This window comes from Bos mutus, chromosome 16 (assembly GCF_027580195.1).
Source record: "Bos mutus isolate GX-2022 chromosome 16, NWIPB_WYAK_1.1, whole genome shotgun sequence".
Classification (NCBI taxonomy): Eukaryota; Metazoa; Chordata; class Mammalia; order Artiodactyla; family Bovidae; genus Bos; species Bos mutus.
Genome location: NC_091632.1, coordinates 7436427 through 7455258, shown reverse-complemented (window position 1 = coordinate 7455258; position 18832 = coordinate 7436427).

Here is an 18832-nt window from a genome sequence, read left to right as displayed (position 1 = left end):
AGACTCTTGAGAGTCCCTTGGACTGCAAGGAGGTCCAACCAGTCTATCCTAAAGGAGATCAGTCCAGTGTGTTCATTGGAAGGACTGATGCTGAAGCTGAAACTCCAATAATTTGGCCACCTGATGTGAAGAGTTGACTCACTGGAAAAGACTCTGATGCTGGGAGGGATTGGGGCAGGAGGAGAAGGGGACGACAGAGGATGAGATGGCTGGATGGCATAACTGACTCAATGGACATGAGTTGGGGTGGACTCCTGGAGTTGGTGATGGACAAAGAGGCCTGGCATGCTGCGATTCATGGGGTCGCAAAGAGTCGGACACAACTGAGCAACTGAACTGACTGACTGACTGAATGAGGCCCTCTGATAGCACAGAGAGCTCTACTCAATACTCTGTAATGGCCTATATGGAAAAAAAATCTAGAAGAGAGTGGATATATGTGTGCTCATAACAGGCTCACTGTACTGTACAGCTGAAACTAATGCAACATTGTAAATTGACTATACTCCAATAAAAATTAATTTTAAAAATATAAGGAAATTCCTTGGTTGTCCAGTGGTTAAGACTCCATGCTTTCACTATAGGGGGCCCAGGTTTTCTCTCCAGTCAGGAAACCAAGGTCCCACATGCTGGGGTCAAGAATAAAGAAATAAAATAAGATAAAATGATGAGGAAAAGGAGAGTACCCCCTTTCCATTAATTATTTTCTTCATCTATGTTCTCAAAATGTTCCATCACCACAACTGCTATTTCTTGAAGGATGTAGTTTTCAGCACATTTTCCAGCCTTTTCCATTCGTTTTTCCTTACAGTGCCCTCCTAGTTATTGAAATGCAATTGCCTATTTCTCTTCTAAGAAAAATGATTTTTTTTTAAATTACTGATATTTTCCCGGTGTTGATTTAGAGAAGAGAGAAATCCCCTAGTAACTCTACAGAGAAAGTCAGAAAGAGGTGAGGTGCATTGAGAGTAGATCTAGTCACATGTAAAGGAGGCTTAAGAAAATGTTTAAAGGATGGAAAATAATAGCAAGGGTGGGGCCAGTGGTGTGTTAGAGAGTCTGGGAGGGGCTATAGAATGAGGAAGCCAGCCTTTTTGCTTGTTTCCAGCCACAGGACTGGAAAAGGTCACTTTTCATTCCAATCCCAAAGAAAGGCAATGCCAAAGAATGCTCAAACTACCACACAATTGCACTCATCTCACACGCTAGTAAAGTAATGCTCAAAATTCTCCAAGCCAGGCTTCAGCAATATGTGAACCATGAACTTCCTGATGTTTAAGCTGGTTTTAGAAAAGGCAGAGGAACCAGAGATCAAATCGCCAACATCCGCTGGATCATGGAAAAAGCAAGAGAGTGCCAGAAAAACCTCTATTTCTGCTTTATCGACTATGCCAAAGCCTTTGACTGTGTGGATCACAATAAACTGTGGAAAATTCTGAAAGAGATGGGAATACCAGACCACCTGACCTGCCTCTTGAGAAACCTGTATGCAGGTCAGGAAGCACCAGTTAGAACTGGACATGGAACAACAGACTGGTTCCGAATAGGAAAAGGAGTACGTCAAGGCTGTATATTGTCACCCTGCTTATTTAACTTCTATGCAGAGTACATCATGAGAAACACTGGACTGGAAGAAACACAAGCTGGAATCAAGATTGCTGGGGGAAATATCAGTAACCTCAGATATGCAGATGACACCACCGTTACGGCAGAAAGTGAAGAGGAACTCAAAAGCCTCTTGATGAAGGTGAAAGTGGAGAGTGAAAGAGTTGGCTTAAAGCTCAACATTCAGAAAATGAAGATCATGGCATCTAGTCCCATCACTTCATGGGAAGTAGATGGGGAAACAGTGGAAACAGTGTCAGACTTTATTTTTCTGGGCTCCAAAATCACTGCAGATGGTGATTGCAGCCATGAAATTAAAAGACGCTTACTCCTTGGAAGGAAAGTTATGACCAACCTAGACAGCATATTCAAAAGCAGAGACATTACTTTGCCAACAAAGGTTCGTCTAGTCAAGGCTATGGTTTTTCCAGTGGTCATGTATGGATGTGAGAGTTGGACTGTGAAGAAGGCTAAACGCCAAAGAATTGATGCTTTTGAACTGTGGTGTTGGAGAAGACTCTTGAGAGTCCCTTGGACTGCAAGGAGATCCAATCAGTCCATTCTGAAGGAGATCAATCTTGGGTGTTCTTTGGAAGGACTGATGCTAAAGCTGAAACTCCAGTACTTTGGCCACCTCATGCGAAGAGTTGACTCATTGGAAAAGACTCTGATGCTGGGAGGGATTGGGGGCAAGAGGAGAAGGGGACGACAGAGGATGAGATGGCTGGATGGCATCACTGACTCGATGGACATGAGTCTGAGTGAACTCCGGGAGTTGGTGGTGGACAGGGAGGCCTGGCGTGCTGTGATTCATGGGGTCGCAAAGAGTCAGACACGACTGAGCGACTGATCTGATCTGATCTTAATTGTTTTTCTAATTGAAGTAAAGTAAGGCAACTTACTATACAGTTACATACTTCAATTACTATACAATCATATACTTCAATTACAACTAATTGAAGTTGTAAGTTGACTTACAACGTCTGCACAGCAAAGTGACTCAGTCGTGTGTCTGTTCTGCCTCCATCCTCTTTCCCCCTGTGCTTTATCCGGGTACTGGGGGCGGTTCCCTGTGCTGCACTGCAGGGCCTCGTGGTTTCCGCTCTGTATCTAAGAGTCTGCGTCTGCTGACCCAGCCCCCTCCACCCCTCCCCCATCCCCACTCCCCCTTGGCTCCCACAGCTCTGTTCTCTACCTGAGAGTCTGTTTGTGCCATAGTTTAGATTCCACACATAAGTGCTATCATACAGTACTGGCCTTTCTCTTTCTGGCTTACCTCACTTGGTCTGATACTTCCTGGCGGCATCCACGCTGCTGCAAATGGCATTACTTCATTCTTCGAAGGCTGAGTGGTATTCCACTGCATACGTGTACCACGTCTTCTCTATTCTTCCGTCTGTCAATGGATATTTAGGTTTTTCCCATGTCTTGGCTACTGCAAATAGAGCTGCTGTGAATGCTGGGGTGCAGATATCTGTTAAATTATAGTTTTGTCTGGATATATGCCCAGGTGTGAATTTCTGGGTATGGTAGCTCTAACTTGTTAAGGAACCTCCACACTGTGCTCCAGAGTGGTTGTACCAACTTACGTCCCCATCTGTAGTGTGAGAGGGCTCCCTTTCTCCACACCCTCTCCAGCATTTGTTATTTGTCGACCTTTTCATTAAACAAATATGCAAGACTGACAATCCAGTATAGGGGTTACAGAGCGTTGAAATTTCTCTGGGCCTGGAATTTAAAGTGTATCCTTTAAGATTCAGAAAGCTAATAAAAAGGCAAATGACCATCACTAGTTCTAATGCTGTAAATTACTTTAAAAATGAATTACAATTTCAGCTACAGTAGTAAGTCTAGAAGAGCAACATGAACAGCTTAATAGGTGAATTGGTAAATGCTGTGAAAGTCAGAAATACCTATATTGACAAAAATAGTTGGAAAGGAAAATATAATTTGAAGATATTTCTTTAGTAGATTTTCACAAAGCCTCCAGTAATACCAGATCATCTCACAAACCCAATCAAAACATTTCTCTCTAAACACTTACTCCTTTTCCGTCGTCCTATTGAAGACCATCTCCTAGGGTGTCCTGCAGCCGTGCCTCAGAAACACTGGCCCGACTCCTGGGCGATGAACCGCTGAGGAGAGGACCGCGTGGCAGTGGTTCAGAGGACAGCAGCCACCGCAGCCGGCCCAGGCGCGGCGCCCCCGTGCACAAGGAGCTGCTTAAGGCGCTTCTCACACACCAGCTCATCCAACCCTCCGAACAGTTCCACGAGGTGTGTATTTTTATTATCCCCATTCTCCAGTAAGGAAATGAATGGCTTAGGTGGCTTTCCCGTGTTTGAACAACTCGTCAGTAACAGATCTGGGATCCGCTGTCTGGCAGGGACTCCGGAGTCTGTGGTCTTTGCCACTGTACTGTGTGGATTTTGAAATTGGCCGTAACTTTCTTTATACAGCAGGTCATCTCTGGAAGTTAAAGAATTAAGGATAACATTTCTTAGTGCTGTTGACTTGTCCTCAAGGCTAATCTTCACTGAAATTAATAGTTACATGGTTTATTTCATTGGCAAATATTCACCAGGTCTGAGCCACCCATCTGAGCCACCAGAGAAGCCCAAATATTCATTAGTATGTATTAATGAGAAGTCATATTACTAACATTTCTTTTCCTGTAAAAGAAAAGCTAAAAACTCTATGAAATGCGGCTTCCCTGTTGCTCTAGTGATTAAGGATCTGCCTGCCAGTGCAGGGGACAGGGGTTCGATCCCTGGTCCAGGAAGATTCCACATGCCACAGACAGCTGAGCCCGCATGCCACAGCTCCCGAAGCCCTCGAGCCCAGAGCCTGTGCTGCATGACAGGAGACGCCGCCGCACAGAGAAGTCCACGTATCAAAACGAAGGGCAGCCTCCACTCCCTGCAGCCAGGGCAAAACTAGAGCAACAAAGACCCAGCAGAGCCAAACATAAATATATTAACTAAAAAAAAAGGCTAGAGGGAGAAGGGCAGGAAAGAGGGCTCTTTAAAAAACAAAATGAAATGCTGTGAAATGAACGTATGGTGAGTTCATTCATACGACAAATGTGTATAATGAGCTAAAGTAAATAAAGTGACATTTAATCCATTTGGGTCAATATGCAGTTCTGTTTAATTCACCAAAATTAGGGAGAAACGGAACACAGAATAGAAAAAAAAAATCCACCTTTATATGATGACAGGACACTAGGTCTTCCTCTTTCCTCTAATCAGGTCTGAGGTTATGTATATATCAGACATTTACCCTACTATATAATGACTGTTACCTATTGTTTCCAAAACTATCCTAATGTACACCTTACAAGAAATGTATTAATATGTCAAAGAGGCCGAACCTCCACGAGGGTGACTCGTCATCTGGAAGAAGCAATGTTCCCTCCGTGTTATTGTCATGATAATATTGATAAAAACTGATATTGGTAATTGGAAGCTTTCATTACTGTCCGCCAAGCGCTGTGCAGGAAATATTTCATTGACTCCTCACAACCACCCGGCTGGCAGGTCCTCTTGTTTTCCCGTTTTCCAGATGAAGAATTTTGTTCCACACCACCCGAGCAGAGGCGGCTCTGAGCCGGGGAGGCTGGCTGGAGCCTGGGGAGGAGGTCATGGCGCTGGGGCTGAGACGGTAGCTGGTGTGTGTGGGGGCTACGTGTCCCCGCTTACGAGCTGCCACACCAGGTCAGCCTCTGCGTCTCTGCTTCCCAAAGGATGAAACGGAGGCAGTAACAGCGACATTACGGTGCTGTTACAGAGATGGAATTAAAGGAGGTCAGCAAGTTTATGACACCTCGGACACACTCGGTAAATAAAAATATCTACCACTCATCAGGTGCTTATGGTATCTAGACATTATGCTGAGCACAAACATTATTCACTTAATCTTCCAATAACTTCACAAGGTAGCTTTGTGGGTTTTGGTGTTTTTTTACTGTTTCTAAATATTTTATAGGAAATGAGCATATAGCGGCGATGCAGTCAGCCCGAGCGACACGGCAGTGAGGGGCAGTGGAAACATGGACTCGGGCCCCTGTGGGTGACCTGGCCTGGCTGGGCCCCCGGGGAACAGGACTCTCATGCTCTGACCCTGCTGACATCAGTCCTGGGACCCCTGTGCACACCGCATGCCCCACCCCAGCTGCCGGAAATGGCAAATCAGAATGGAGATTCGAGCTGACACTCAACCATTTCAAAAAGATCTCAGTATAAATGTGAGTGCATGCTCAGTCACTCAGTCGTGTCTGGCGCTCTGCGGCCCACCAGGCCCCTCCGTCCATGGGATTTTCCAGGCAAGAATACGGGAGTGTGTCGGCATGCCCTCCTCCAGGGGATCTTCCTGACCCAGGGATCGAACCTGCATCTCTTGCGACTTGTGCATCAGCAGGTGGGTTCTTCACCACTGTGCTACGTGGGAAACCACATATATATACATGTAATTAACATATTACAAAAATTAATGTATACATTCTAACTAATTTTATTGGAATATAGCTGCTTTACAATGTGGTGTTTCTGCTGCACAGCACACTGAATCAGCTACGCATATGCATACATCCCCTCTTTTGGATTTCCTTCCCATTTAGGTCACCACAGAGCACTGAACAGAGCTCCCCGAGCTTTACAGTAGGTTCGCATCAGTTATCTCTTTTATACGCAGTATCAGCAGTGTGTATATGACAGTAACGACCTACCAGGTCCTTCCGTCACCCCTTCCCCCTTGGCATCCATATGCTTGTTGTTGACATCTGTGTCTCTATTTCTGCTTCACAAATAAGATCAACTGTACCACTCTTCTAGATCCCACAAACAGGCACTAATATATGATATTTGATTTTCTCTTTCTGACTTACTTCACTCGGTGTGACAGTCTCTAGGTCCATCCGAGTCTCTACAACGACCCAATTCCGTTCCTTTTTGTGACTGAGTAACGTTCCACTGTATGTGTGTAGCCCGCCTTCTTTATCCCTTCCTGTTAATGGTAGTTTGTTTCTTTTGTACTGAATACAATAGATGCAAACAGCTGCCGTCAGCTACAAACGTCTCTAGTTTTTCAGTCATCTCTATACATAAGCAGGTAAAAGCCCAAGTTACTGGTTATTATTATTATATTTTATATATATATACTGGATATTATACTGGCTCTCTTCTGAAATGATTTGGATATTGAATGGTTCGTGTAAGAAATACTGTAAAATAAAATAAATTACATTTAAAATTTTTAACCATGAAGCCAACTTATTTAGACATCTCATGAAACTGAAGATACATAGGCTCATCTATAAAGATTGTATCGGTTGCTCTTAGCGTTAGCACAGAGTTTGGGAAGCTGCTGTGTAGTGCCGGGAGCTCAGCTCAGTTTTCCGTGATGACGTAAAGGGGTGGGAGGCGCAGCATGTGGGAGGGAGACCCAAGAGGGAGGGGGTATAAGGAAACACATAGCTGATCCGCTTCATTGTACAGCAGAACTAATGCAACATTTTAAAGCAATTACCCCAATTTAAAATAAAATAAAATTTTAAAAAGTTTATATTAATAGTTACATGTATCATTGAATGCAGATCTGTGGTCAGGTACTGAACTTACCATCTCACATAAACATTTTTATTAGACTTCCTTCATCAGAGAAGGGCATGAATAAAGGAAATTATTGATTTTTTTTCTCTTTGTGTAATATAAAATGTAGACCAGTTATTTGAAGGGGTGAGTATACTATACTCCATATTTTCTATGGTGTAAATTAATTGTGGACAGTACTTAAAGGAGTTGTTCAGTTCAGTTCAGTTGCTCAGGTGCCCAATTCTTTGCCACCCTGTGGGCTGCAGCACACCAGGCTTCCCTGTCCATCACCAACTCCTGGAGTCTACTCAAAGTCATGTCCATCGAGTTGGTGATGCCATCCAACCATCTCATCCTCTGTCTGCCCCTTCTCCTCCTGCCTTCAATGTTTCCCAGCATCAGGGTCTTTTCCAATGAGTCAGTTATTCGCATCAGGTGGCCAAAGTATGAACAGTATGAAAAGGAGTTGTACTGATGTATTTAATAACACTGCATCTTGGGAGGCACAGTGGTTAAAGGAGAGGAAAAGAGAAGAAAAGGAGTGTGAAAACCCACATAAAATCTTTGTTCCATCTGAGTATTCATGAGAAACGGAGGAAAATAGTGCTCTTGTGTTATTGTAATAGGCGTCTTAAAATTAAAAATAAAAGTTTTCTCCTTAAATAGTTAAAGTATTTCTGCTGCAACTCTAAGTAACTTGCAGTTTTACTGGGGGCTGGGAGGGTGAGAAGTTGCAAAAGTTTCGAGAGACCTGAGACGTCCGCCCTGGGGAGGCCCGCTTCCCTGTGGGCTCCTGAATTGCCCTTACGTCCGCCTCATCTCACCCTGTGTTAGCTTACGTCGCTGGGCCATGTAAACATGTTTCTCTTCACTTTGTATTTACGTATTTGTCGAGCGCACCCATAAGGAGCTCCCCAGGTTGGAACTGGAGGGCGCTGCTCTCCCTGCAGGTGGAGAAGCCAGATCCACATAAACCAATGAGCCGCCACACAGCCACCTGACCCCGAACCTTGCTCACGAGGATCACTTAAAGGCAACACTCAGCTGGGTGTGAGACAAAGCCTATGTGTTAAAGGGACTGCGACCCTCCCCCCAAAGTCAGACCGAACGTCTTGGAGTGGGGGTTCTTGGGAGATGGTGTAGGTGGTGGGCACCATCTCGGAATGCTGCTCTCTTCTCATCCCTCCTGCAGGGGCTCCTGCCGAGGCATTTTTTCACCTCCAGGGAAACTGACTTTTCACTCCAGTCTAAATAATCAGGTGTGTACTCTTTGTTGTCCAAATAACGTATGCCTACTCACATGCCAAGGAAAGTCTTGCCAACATTTTACAATAACTATAAATGGAGTATAACCTTTAAAAAACTGTTAATCATTGTATTGTACACCTGTAACATACAATATTGTACAACAACTATACTTTGATAAAAAATAGATATCTGAAAAGCTGAGAAAATAGATATCTGATAGCTTTGGCCTAGGAAAAAGAAGAGAGGCTTAATGTAGGCACTTTGTTAGGCTGTTATTGTTTGTATCTTCTGTATCAGTGGAGAAAGAAGTCCTTCCACACAGAAGCAGGTCTGTCCAAAACTTGCTCAGAGCTGGTGAGTGAGGATGGGGAGGCATTCAATACAAGGGCGGAGTTGTCAAACTACACGAATTTTTTAACAGTGAGTTCACAGCGGCACACTCGGGGCAGTGCCATAGCAGCAGTGCAAGTGATGTGGTCTCCATGGGAACCATTCGGCAGGGGAAGAGCCTGAGTCATCACCCCAAGTCCATATCTGAAAAGCACTTGACTTTGGATAATTTAGCCACTTGGATATCAAGCCTCTAATGACTCTAAAATGGTGGGACCATGGAAACTGCCCTCTAGCTGACACTGATGGTTTCAGCGAGCACGATGACCTTTGGGAGGGTAAGGTGGACTCTAGGCAAGAAAGAGGCTGTGTAGACCTGGGGGTTCTAACACAGCCAACCAGTGAATACTGAGGTTGCAGGACACGGGCCAGGTTGTCACGTCCCCAGCACCCAGGGTACCTCATGAAAGGCGTCTACAGGTTCTTCAAATGACAGACACGTTGAAATGACCTAAAAGTGTCTCGACAGAGACTTAAAAAGGGACCAATTAAACTGCAATGCTTGTGAGGGGATTACAGATCCCAGCTGCCCCCTAGGAACCATACTCCAAATTCTCCATCAAATAGGGAGCTTCCAAACCAGGAAAAGAGCATAAAGGGAACTCAATAAATGATGACTCTAGAGGTCTTGACGTGATGCTCCTAAGTTGGCACTCTGGTGTGCCATAGTTAAGACACCTGAGCACAGACCTGGGCTTTGGATGGGATGATGGGGCACTCATTAGAGCTATTACATCACCCATACTTGATCCAGTATGGCACAGAGAGAACTGACCTTCCAAACGGTGCTATAGGATGTACTGTGAATGAGACAGCGCAATGTGATCTGGGCTAGCACACGGTTTGCCAGCAGAGAGGGATACTAGGCTGCTGATGACAGGCACTGGGAGATGGATGGATTTCAAGCAGGGAGAGCATTCAGTCCTTGAAGGTCCCTCCACTCTGAAGTGTGAAGTGAAAGTCGCTCAGTCATGTCCAGCTCTTTGCGATCCCAAAGACTGTAGCCTGCCAGACTCCTCTGTCCATGGAATTCTCCAGGCCAGAATACTCAAGTGAGCAGCCCATTCCCTTTTCCAGGGGATCTTCTAAATCCAGGGATTGAACCCAGGTCTCCCACACTGCAGGTGAATTCTTTACTGTCTGAGCCACCAAGGAAACCCAAGATACTGGAGTGGGTAGCCTAACCCTTCTCCAGGGATCTTCCTGGTGCAGGAATCAACCAGGGTCTTCTGTATTACAACCGGGGTCTTTACCAGCTGAGCTAGCAGGGAAGCCCAAAATTACTGCAGTGGGTAGCCATGTCCTCCTCCAAAGGAGCTTCCCAACCCAGGGATTGAACTCAAGTCTCCTGCATTGCAGGCAGATTCTTTACCAGGGAGCCACCAGGGAGACCTAAGAATATTGGAATAGTTAGTCTATGCCTTCTCCAGGGGATCTTCCCGACTCAGGAATTGAACCGGGGTCTCCTGCATTGTAGGCAGATTCTTTACCAGCTGAGCTACCAGGGAAGCCCTCTGCTCTGAAATCTCTCCCTAATTCAGATTTCATTTGCAATAAATGTTCTCCTTTTAAAATACAAATCTGACAGAAGAATGGATAAAGATGTGGTACATATATTCATAGTGTGGTACATATATACAAAGACATATTACTCCGCCATAAAAAAAGAATGAAATGATGCCATTTGCAGCAACATGGATGGATCTAGGGATTGTCAGACTGAGCAAAGTAAGTCAGACAGAAGCAGAAACATCATGTGACACTCCTTATATGCAGAATCTAAAAAGAAACGATACAAATGAACTATTTACAAAACAGAAACAGACGCAAAGACTTAGAGAACAAACATGGCTGACAGGGCGGCGGAAGGGCAGTTAAGGAGTCTGGGATGGACATGAACATGCTGCCCTATTTAAAATGGAGAGCCAACAAGGTCCCAGCGTACAGCGCAGGCAGCTCTGCTCAGTGTTACGTGGCAGCCTGGATGCGAGGGGACTTTGGGGGAGAATGGGTCCGTGTACATGCACGGTTGAGTCCCTTTGCTTTCCACCTGAAACTATCACAACAGTGTTAGTTGGCTGTGCTCCAGAGGGTGAGATGCATGGAGAGAGTAACATGGAAACTTACATTACCATATGTAAACCAGATAGCCAACGGGAATTTGCTGTATGGCTCAGGAAACTCAAACAGGACTCTGCATCAACCTAGAGGGGTGGGATTGGGAGGGAGATGTCTGATTCATGTTGACGTTTGACAGAAAACAACAAAATTCTGTAAAGAAATCCAGTTCAGTTCAATTCAGTCACTCGGTCGTGTCCTACTCTTTGCGACCCCATGGACTGCAGCATGACAGGCCTCCCTGTCCATCACCAACTCCCAGAGTTTACTCAAACTCATGTCCATTGAGTCAGTGATGCCATCCAACCATCTCATCCTCTGTCATCCCCTTCTCCTGCCTTCGATCTTTCCCAGCATCAGGGTCTTTTCCAGTGAATCAGCTCTTCACATCAGGTGGCCAAAGTATTGGAGTTTCAGCTTCAGCATAGTCCTTCCAATGAATATTCAGGACTGATTTCTTTAGAATGGACTGGTTGGATCTCCTTGCTGTCCAAGGGACTCTCAAGAGTCTTCTCCAACACCACAGTTCAAAGGCATCAATTCACTGCTCAGCTTTCTTTACAGTCCAAAACTCACATCCACACACAACTACAGGAAAAACCATAGCTTTAACTAGACAGACCTTTGTTGGCAAAGTAATGTCTCTGCTTTTTAATATGCTGTCTAGGTTGGTCATAATTTTTCTTCCAAGGAGCAAGTGCCTTTCAATTTCATGGCTGAAGTCTCATCTGCAGTGATTTTGGAGCCCCAAATATAATGTCTGTCACTGTTTCTACTGTTTCCCCATCTATTTGTAATTATCCTTCAATAAAAAAATAAATTAATTTTAAAAGTCTATTAAAAATCACAAATGTTCCATGAGAAGAAGTTTTTTCCATCAACTTAATTGCTGGCTTGGTATAGGTGGGTCTCAAACTGAAAGGAGTTTTGCTTGGGAACTAGTCAGGTGAAGGCAGGAGGATCATTTGAACATGAGTCACTTTGGAGGCAGCGAGTCCTGAAGGGCCATGAAGCATTCAGACCGTGAAGAGCCAAGGCCTGTGAGGAGGGGGCAGGCCGAGGGAGGGCCGCCGCGCCTCCCAGCCTGGCGGCTCTCCTAGTGCACCTGGCCTGGAGCCGTGAGCATCCTTCACGCTGACCCCCGTCTCCCGTGGGCGGGGGCTGACTCCTGGCAGGATGAGTTCCTGCATCCCTTCTGTCTGTCTCACCCAGACCTCTGCCAGGTGAGATGATTTAGATTTGCTTCCAGAATCTGACTGGGGTATTTTAAGAACAGCAATTGAATTTCTTTGTGAACCAAAGTTGGTGTCCAAATCGAAACAACGCTCAAAACTTAAAATGTTCCGTGCAAATCCCATAAGTGACTACGTTCTTATAACCTCGTCTGTCAAATAAGAGTAGGCTGCACGTGTGTGCATTTTTAAGAAGTGAGAGTCTCCACAGACATGGAAAACAAACTTATGAGTTACCAAAGGGGATAGTCAAGGCAGGGGGTGGGCCAGATAGAGTAGGAGTTTGGAGTTGGGGATCAGCAGATACACCCCACCATACACAAAACAAGTAAATGAGAAAGGCCAGCATAGAGCACAGGGGACTATACTCAGTGTGTTGCAATAAGCGATAACGGGAAAGAATCTGAAAAAGAATATATATATATATATACACACATGTAATGTAAAACTGAATCATTTTGCTGTAAGTTTGAAATTAATACAACATTGTAAATTAACTCCATTTTAAAAAAAGAAATGAGAATTTCAATGTCTACAGATTTAATATTCTTGGAGAAATAAAGTCATCCTCTGCAGAAAAGAAGGCAAAATGATTTCCGTGGCGAGCTAGACGCTTCTTGGAGGTTTAAGAACAGAGGACAGCAGAGTGGGGTTGGTCCCTCCCAGTCGGACAGATCCTGGACTAATCACATTTGCTCCTGTACTCTCCATCGCAGCCTGTGAAACTGCTGTTCGGACATCACTTTTATAGATTCAGAAACTGAAGTGTGAAAAATACCTATGCTAGGTACCACAGCCTGTAAATGCTGAAGCTGGAGTTCAAATCCAGACACTGTGAGTCAGAAGCCCACACCCTTAACTGAGGCTGGCAAACTTTTTTCACAAACAGCTTGATAGTATGTATTTTCCACACTGAAGGATATACATCTTGTTTCACGACTGTTTGAGTCTTCCATAGCAGTGGGAAGGTAGCCACAGGCAATACATAAACAAATAGGCATGCTCGTGTCAATAAAGCTTTATTTACAAAAACGGGTGAAGATTTGGTCCATGTGGCTCCGGAATGCCAGCCTTGCTCTTAGCCAGTCTTATATGATACTGCCTCTTAGTTAGCCATTTTCATTCTGGGAAAACAAATTACTTGTTGCTTCTGTACCTTGGTTGCTATGGCACACACTGACCTCCTTGTTATTATTCTGCTAAGTAGCCCAAGATACACTGCAAGTGTACGGGCTCCTTTTAAAAAGCCTTGCTTGCTTGCTCACTTGCTAAGTTGCTTCAGTTCTATCTGACTCTTTGAGACCCCCATGGACTATATAGTGCCCCAGGCTCCCCCATCCATGGGATTCTCCAGGCAAGAATACTGGAGTGGGTTGCCATGCCCTCCTCCAGGGGATCTTTCCAACCCAGGGATCGAACTCAGGTCTCTTACACCTCCTGCATTGGCAGATGGGTTCTTTACTACTAGCGTCACCTGGTTGACGGGCCAGTGGGACAGCCCATCATCACTTAGCTCCTGAGAGAGCAGCACACAGGCTGTACTTTACACCTATGCAGTCCCCCAGGCTGCTCTGCTGGCTCCAAAGCCTGCCCCACGTGGAACCTCTAGCTTGGGTGTTGGAGTGTTTGTTTCTGAAGATCAAGCAACAACGTAATCCAGCCTGATGACTCAGGACAGATGTGGGGGTCACGTCTAAGCTGAATATATTCCAGCAGAACCTAAGCCAAGATCAGAGGCATTTCCACCAGGCATGTAGCAAGTTGGGGTTTGGAAAATGTGCTCTGTCTCAGACAATTTCCACATCCTGCCACGCCCCTCACCTTTGACACTTACCGCTGCGGAGGCAGGAGGTCAGATTGACAAGGGGCGTTGGCCTCATTGTCCAGGGAAGTGAAGTCAATGTGGTTGCACTCTCCTCCCTCCACCTGACAGAAGGGAAAGGGCTTCTGCAAAAAGCCCATGAAGCTGACCCCTGTGCGCCTCCTGTGATTTGATGCTGCGTATTTATGCCCCTGGCCTTCCCTGGTGGCTCAGTGGCAAAGCACCCGCCTGCCAACGCAGGAGACATGGGTTTAATCCCTGGGTTGGGAAGATCCCCTGGAGAAAGAAATGGCAACCCACTCCAGTATTCTTGCATGGAGAATCCCATGGGCAGAGGAGCCTGGCAGGCGACCATCCACGGGGCCCCAAAGAGTTGGACAGGGCTGGGTGACATGCACCCCTCTGCTCTTCACTGCCTCTTCCTTGGAGATGGCTGTATTCATTTTGCTGCATTTATGTCGATGACCTGGAGAAGCCACGCATGGAGAACAAACCGCTCACACTGACAAATAAGCGCCGATCTTCTCTACTCATTAGTTCCTAAGTCACAATATTAGTATTTAAGCATCGCAATACATTTTCAGTCTTCTTTTTCCTACTCTAGTTCTCCCTCCCTCTCTCTCTCTGTCTTATTCACTACCTGGTTACCTTGTTTCTATAGCTACTAATAGCAGAGCTACTCTCAGAACTATAATGGAGTTTGCCTCTTTTATTCTTATTTTAAAGAAAATGGAAAATTGAGTCTTTTAAAACTTAGTGAATTCCTGCTTTTTAATTGCCCTGCTTCTGATGGAAAATCTACTTTCCCGTACCTGATTTTATGTCATTTGAAATGAGGCTGCCGTCTTATGTGCATTTAGATGATGGGACCGATAAAGTTCTCTTTTCTTGAACTGAATTCTGGAGAATAAACAATTATCCTCATTTCCAATGGGAAGTAGGGGATAATAAAACCCACCTGTATTTGCACAAATCTTTTAGACATCGCTCTGAATTAAGAGAAAACCTGTTATATTCACTTGGGCAATTTCAAATTTCAATTAAATGTTCATTTTTAAAAAGTGCCATTCTATGTATTACAAATAAAAACAGCCCTGTTTTTGCCTGGAAGGCAGAAAATAGTCCAGCAAATTTATGGGAAAGCAATTTTTTTTTCTATTGATCAATCCCTAGAGGGGCATTAACTACTCCTAAGGGAGCTTATTGCAGAAGATGGCACAAGTGACTTGCACAAAAGACAGGGTAAGGATGCTGAGAAGTGGAGGAGGAAATGGAAGACTTTAACATTACATCCTGGTCGTACCAAGGTCCATTGACCCTGTGTTCATTCCAGGTAATTAATTTACAACACATTAAACCTTGATGTGAAGAAGGCAGTTATGCGTCAGATGTGTGGGAATAAAAAGTGTTATCGATTCAGGATTTCCATTGTATCATGTGCTGACAGAAACAACCTCCACCACCTATTTACATCTCAGCGATGGAACAAACCTTTGCTGAAGGACAAAACTGCCAAATAAGTGCACTCTGGAATACACTCAGCTGAGCGACAGCCTGAGAGGGATCTGAAGGGTGAGTTAGGAAGCATTATTAGATCCACCAACACGTCTAATAAATATTGATATATAAGCACTCTAGAAATCAAATTTTGGATGTGATAATGATCCTTTTTACAGTAAAGGTCTAAAATAGCTCCCACCCTCTGCCAAAGCCAACCATTAATATTTATTAAATAAAATATGAGTATACCATTAATTTTAAACAACTGACATAAATCAAATGCTCACCCTATTGAAGTGTAGAAATTATAAGGCTGAGGCCACACAAACTTGAAGCCATGATGACTTAAAGGGACTGAAAGAGTCAGTTCTAATTTTAAAAAGTAAGTGGTTTCATTAACTAATAGAATTAGCATATTGGGGAAAAAATAGACAATGGCTATTTGGGGTCTTTTGTGTTCTCATACAAATTTTCGATCTTTTTTTATTCTAGTTCTATGAATAAATGCCATTGGTAATTTGATAGGTATTGCACTGAATCTGTAGCTTGCCTTGGGTAGTACGTGTGCTTATTCCGTCAGTCGTGTCCGACTCTGCGACCCCATGGACTGCAGGACACCGGGCTCCTCTGTCCATGGGGATTCTCCAGGCAAGAATACTGGAGTGGGTTGCCATGCTCTCCTCCAGGGGATCTTCCCAACCCAGGGATCAAACCCAGGTTTCCAGCATTGCAGGCAGATTCTTTAGCATCTGAGCCACCAGGGAAGCCTGGTGTATTATAATTGGGCATTATTGTCATTTTAATAACATTGATTCTTCCAATCCAAGAACATAGTATATCTCTCCATCTGTTTGTGTCATCTTTAATTTCTTTCATCAATGTCTTATATCTTTCAGAATACAGGTCTTTTGCCTCCTTAGGTAGGCTTGTTCCTAGGTATTTTATTCTTTTTGATGCAATGGTAAATGGGGTTGTTTCATTAATTTCCCTTTCTGTTATTTGGTTGTTGTTGTTCAGTCACTCAGTCAGGTCTGACTCTTTGCGACCCCATGGACTGCAGCATGCCAGGCTTCCGTGTACTTCACCAATTCCCAGAGTTTGCTCAAACTCATGGCCATTGAGTTGGTGATGCCATCCAACCATCTCATCCTCTGTCGTCCCCTTCTCCTGCCTTCAATGTTTCCCAGCATCAGGGTCTTTCCCAATGAGTCAGCTCTTCGCATCAGGTGATCAACGTATGGGGAGCTTCAGCTTCAGCATCAGTCCTTCCAATGAATATTCAGGGTTAGAGCATATAAATGCAACAGGTTTCTATATATTAACCTTTTATCCTACAACTTTACCAAATTCATTGATGAGCTCTAGTAGTTTTCATGTAGCACCTTTAGTATTTTCTATGTAGAGTAAATCAAGTGTATTTCAACTGAGTAAAATTCAGTCAGTTTAGTTCTGTTGCTCAGTCGCATCTGACTCTTTGCTGACCCCACGGACTGCAGCACACCAGGCTTCCCTGTCCATCACCAATTCCCAGAGCTTGCTGAAACTCATGTCCATTGAGTTGGTGATGCCATCCAACCATCTCATCCTCTGTCATCCCCTTCTCCTCCTGCCTTCACTCTTTTCCAGCATTAGAGTCTTTTCAAGTGACGTGGTTCTTCGCATCAGGTGGCCAAAGTATTGGAGTTTCAGCTTCAGCATCAGTTCTTCTAATGAACATTCAGGACTGATTTCTTTTAGGAAAATTATCTGGGTTCAGCTCCTTGGTAACCAAGGGCGAGTCACTGAGCACTTCTGAAGTCACAAAAGTTGCATCTAATAAAGCAAAAGTAACACCCATTCTACTTGATCCATGGGGCTGATGATAGAAATAAATGAGATAACACACACGAATGTGATTTAAAATATTAGTCAATGTTATTCAAATATGTTACTGAAATTATTTTCTTTGATAATTGATTTTTAAAGAAAAAAATGACAAGGACTTTTTTTCTAAGGTGAAATATTCTTAACATAGCTTTCTAACATATCACAAATTCTCTCCATTTTTCTGCAATGATAATTTAATCTAAAAAGACTTATTTAGGAATTCCCTGGAGATCCAGTTGTTAGGACTTGGCCCTTTCACTGCTGAGGGCCCCAGGTTTAATCCCTGGTCGGGAACTAAGAACCCACAAGTCATGCAGCATGGCCATAAACAAATAAACACACAAATTTAGATAGAAAACGTAGTACAGGATAGACATGTACACAACAGAGACCGTAATAAAGCTATAAAAATACTACTTAAAAATTTGAATGTCCATTACTCCATGGGTCAAATTAATATGACTTGAGCTCTTTCATTAATTCAAGGTCCTCTGTATGTCTGAAAGGACTCCATCACATGTAATTTCCCAGATGGTTTTTCTTGTTCTACGTACAACCTACCCAAACACCTTTTCTGCATGTAGCATTTTTGGAAACACAATAGAAAATTGATGGAGCCATCAGTAGGTAATTATACTGATGCTTACAGATTCTTCCTATACTAAATATAAGATTGCTATAGAAATGCATTGTGTCCAATATGATAGCCACTAACCACACATGGATATTTAAATTTAAATTAATTACAAATTAAATACTAAATATTCAGTTCCACAGTCCCCTGAGTGATTTTTCAAGTGTTCAACAGCCGGAGGTGGCTGGCTGGTGGTCACAGTATTGGACACAGCATGTATAATGTATCCACCCTCACAGAAACTTCTAGTGGACAGCTCTGCTGTAGAAGATCTTTGAAGTCACTGCTCCAGCTCAGCATCTGGGACCCAGCCTCACCCATTACTCCAGCAGGAAGCTCTTCACTGCTTCTCCAAGGAACACTGTGAGGCCTGCCCTTCCTGCTCCTCAAAGCCCAAGATTCTCACAGGGTATGAAAGAATCACATTGGTTTTGTTTTTTAAGATTAAACTTTTAATTTTGTCTTGGGGTATAGCCGATTAACAACATTGTGATAACTTCAGGTCAACAGCGAAAGGACTCAGCCATACATAAATATGTATCCATTCTCCCTCAGGGCTTCCCTCGTGGCTCAGTGGTGAAGAATTTGCCTGCCAAAGCAGGAGACAGGTGGGGTTCAATCCCTGGGTCAGAAAGACCCCCTGGAGAAGGAAATGGCAACCCACTCCAGTATTCTTGCTGGAAAATCCCATGGACGGAGGAGCCTGATGGGCTACAGTTCATGGAGTCACAAAGAGTCAGACACAACTTAGTGGCTAAAACAACAATAACAAATAATTCTCTCCAAACTCCCCTCACATCCAGGCTGCCACACAACATGAGCAGAG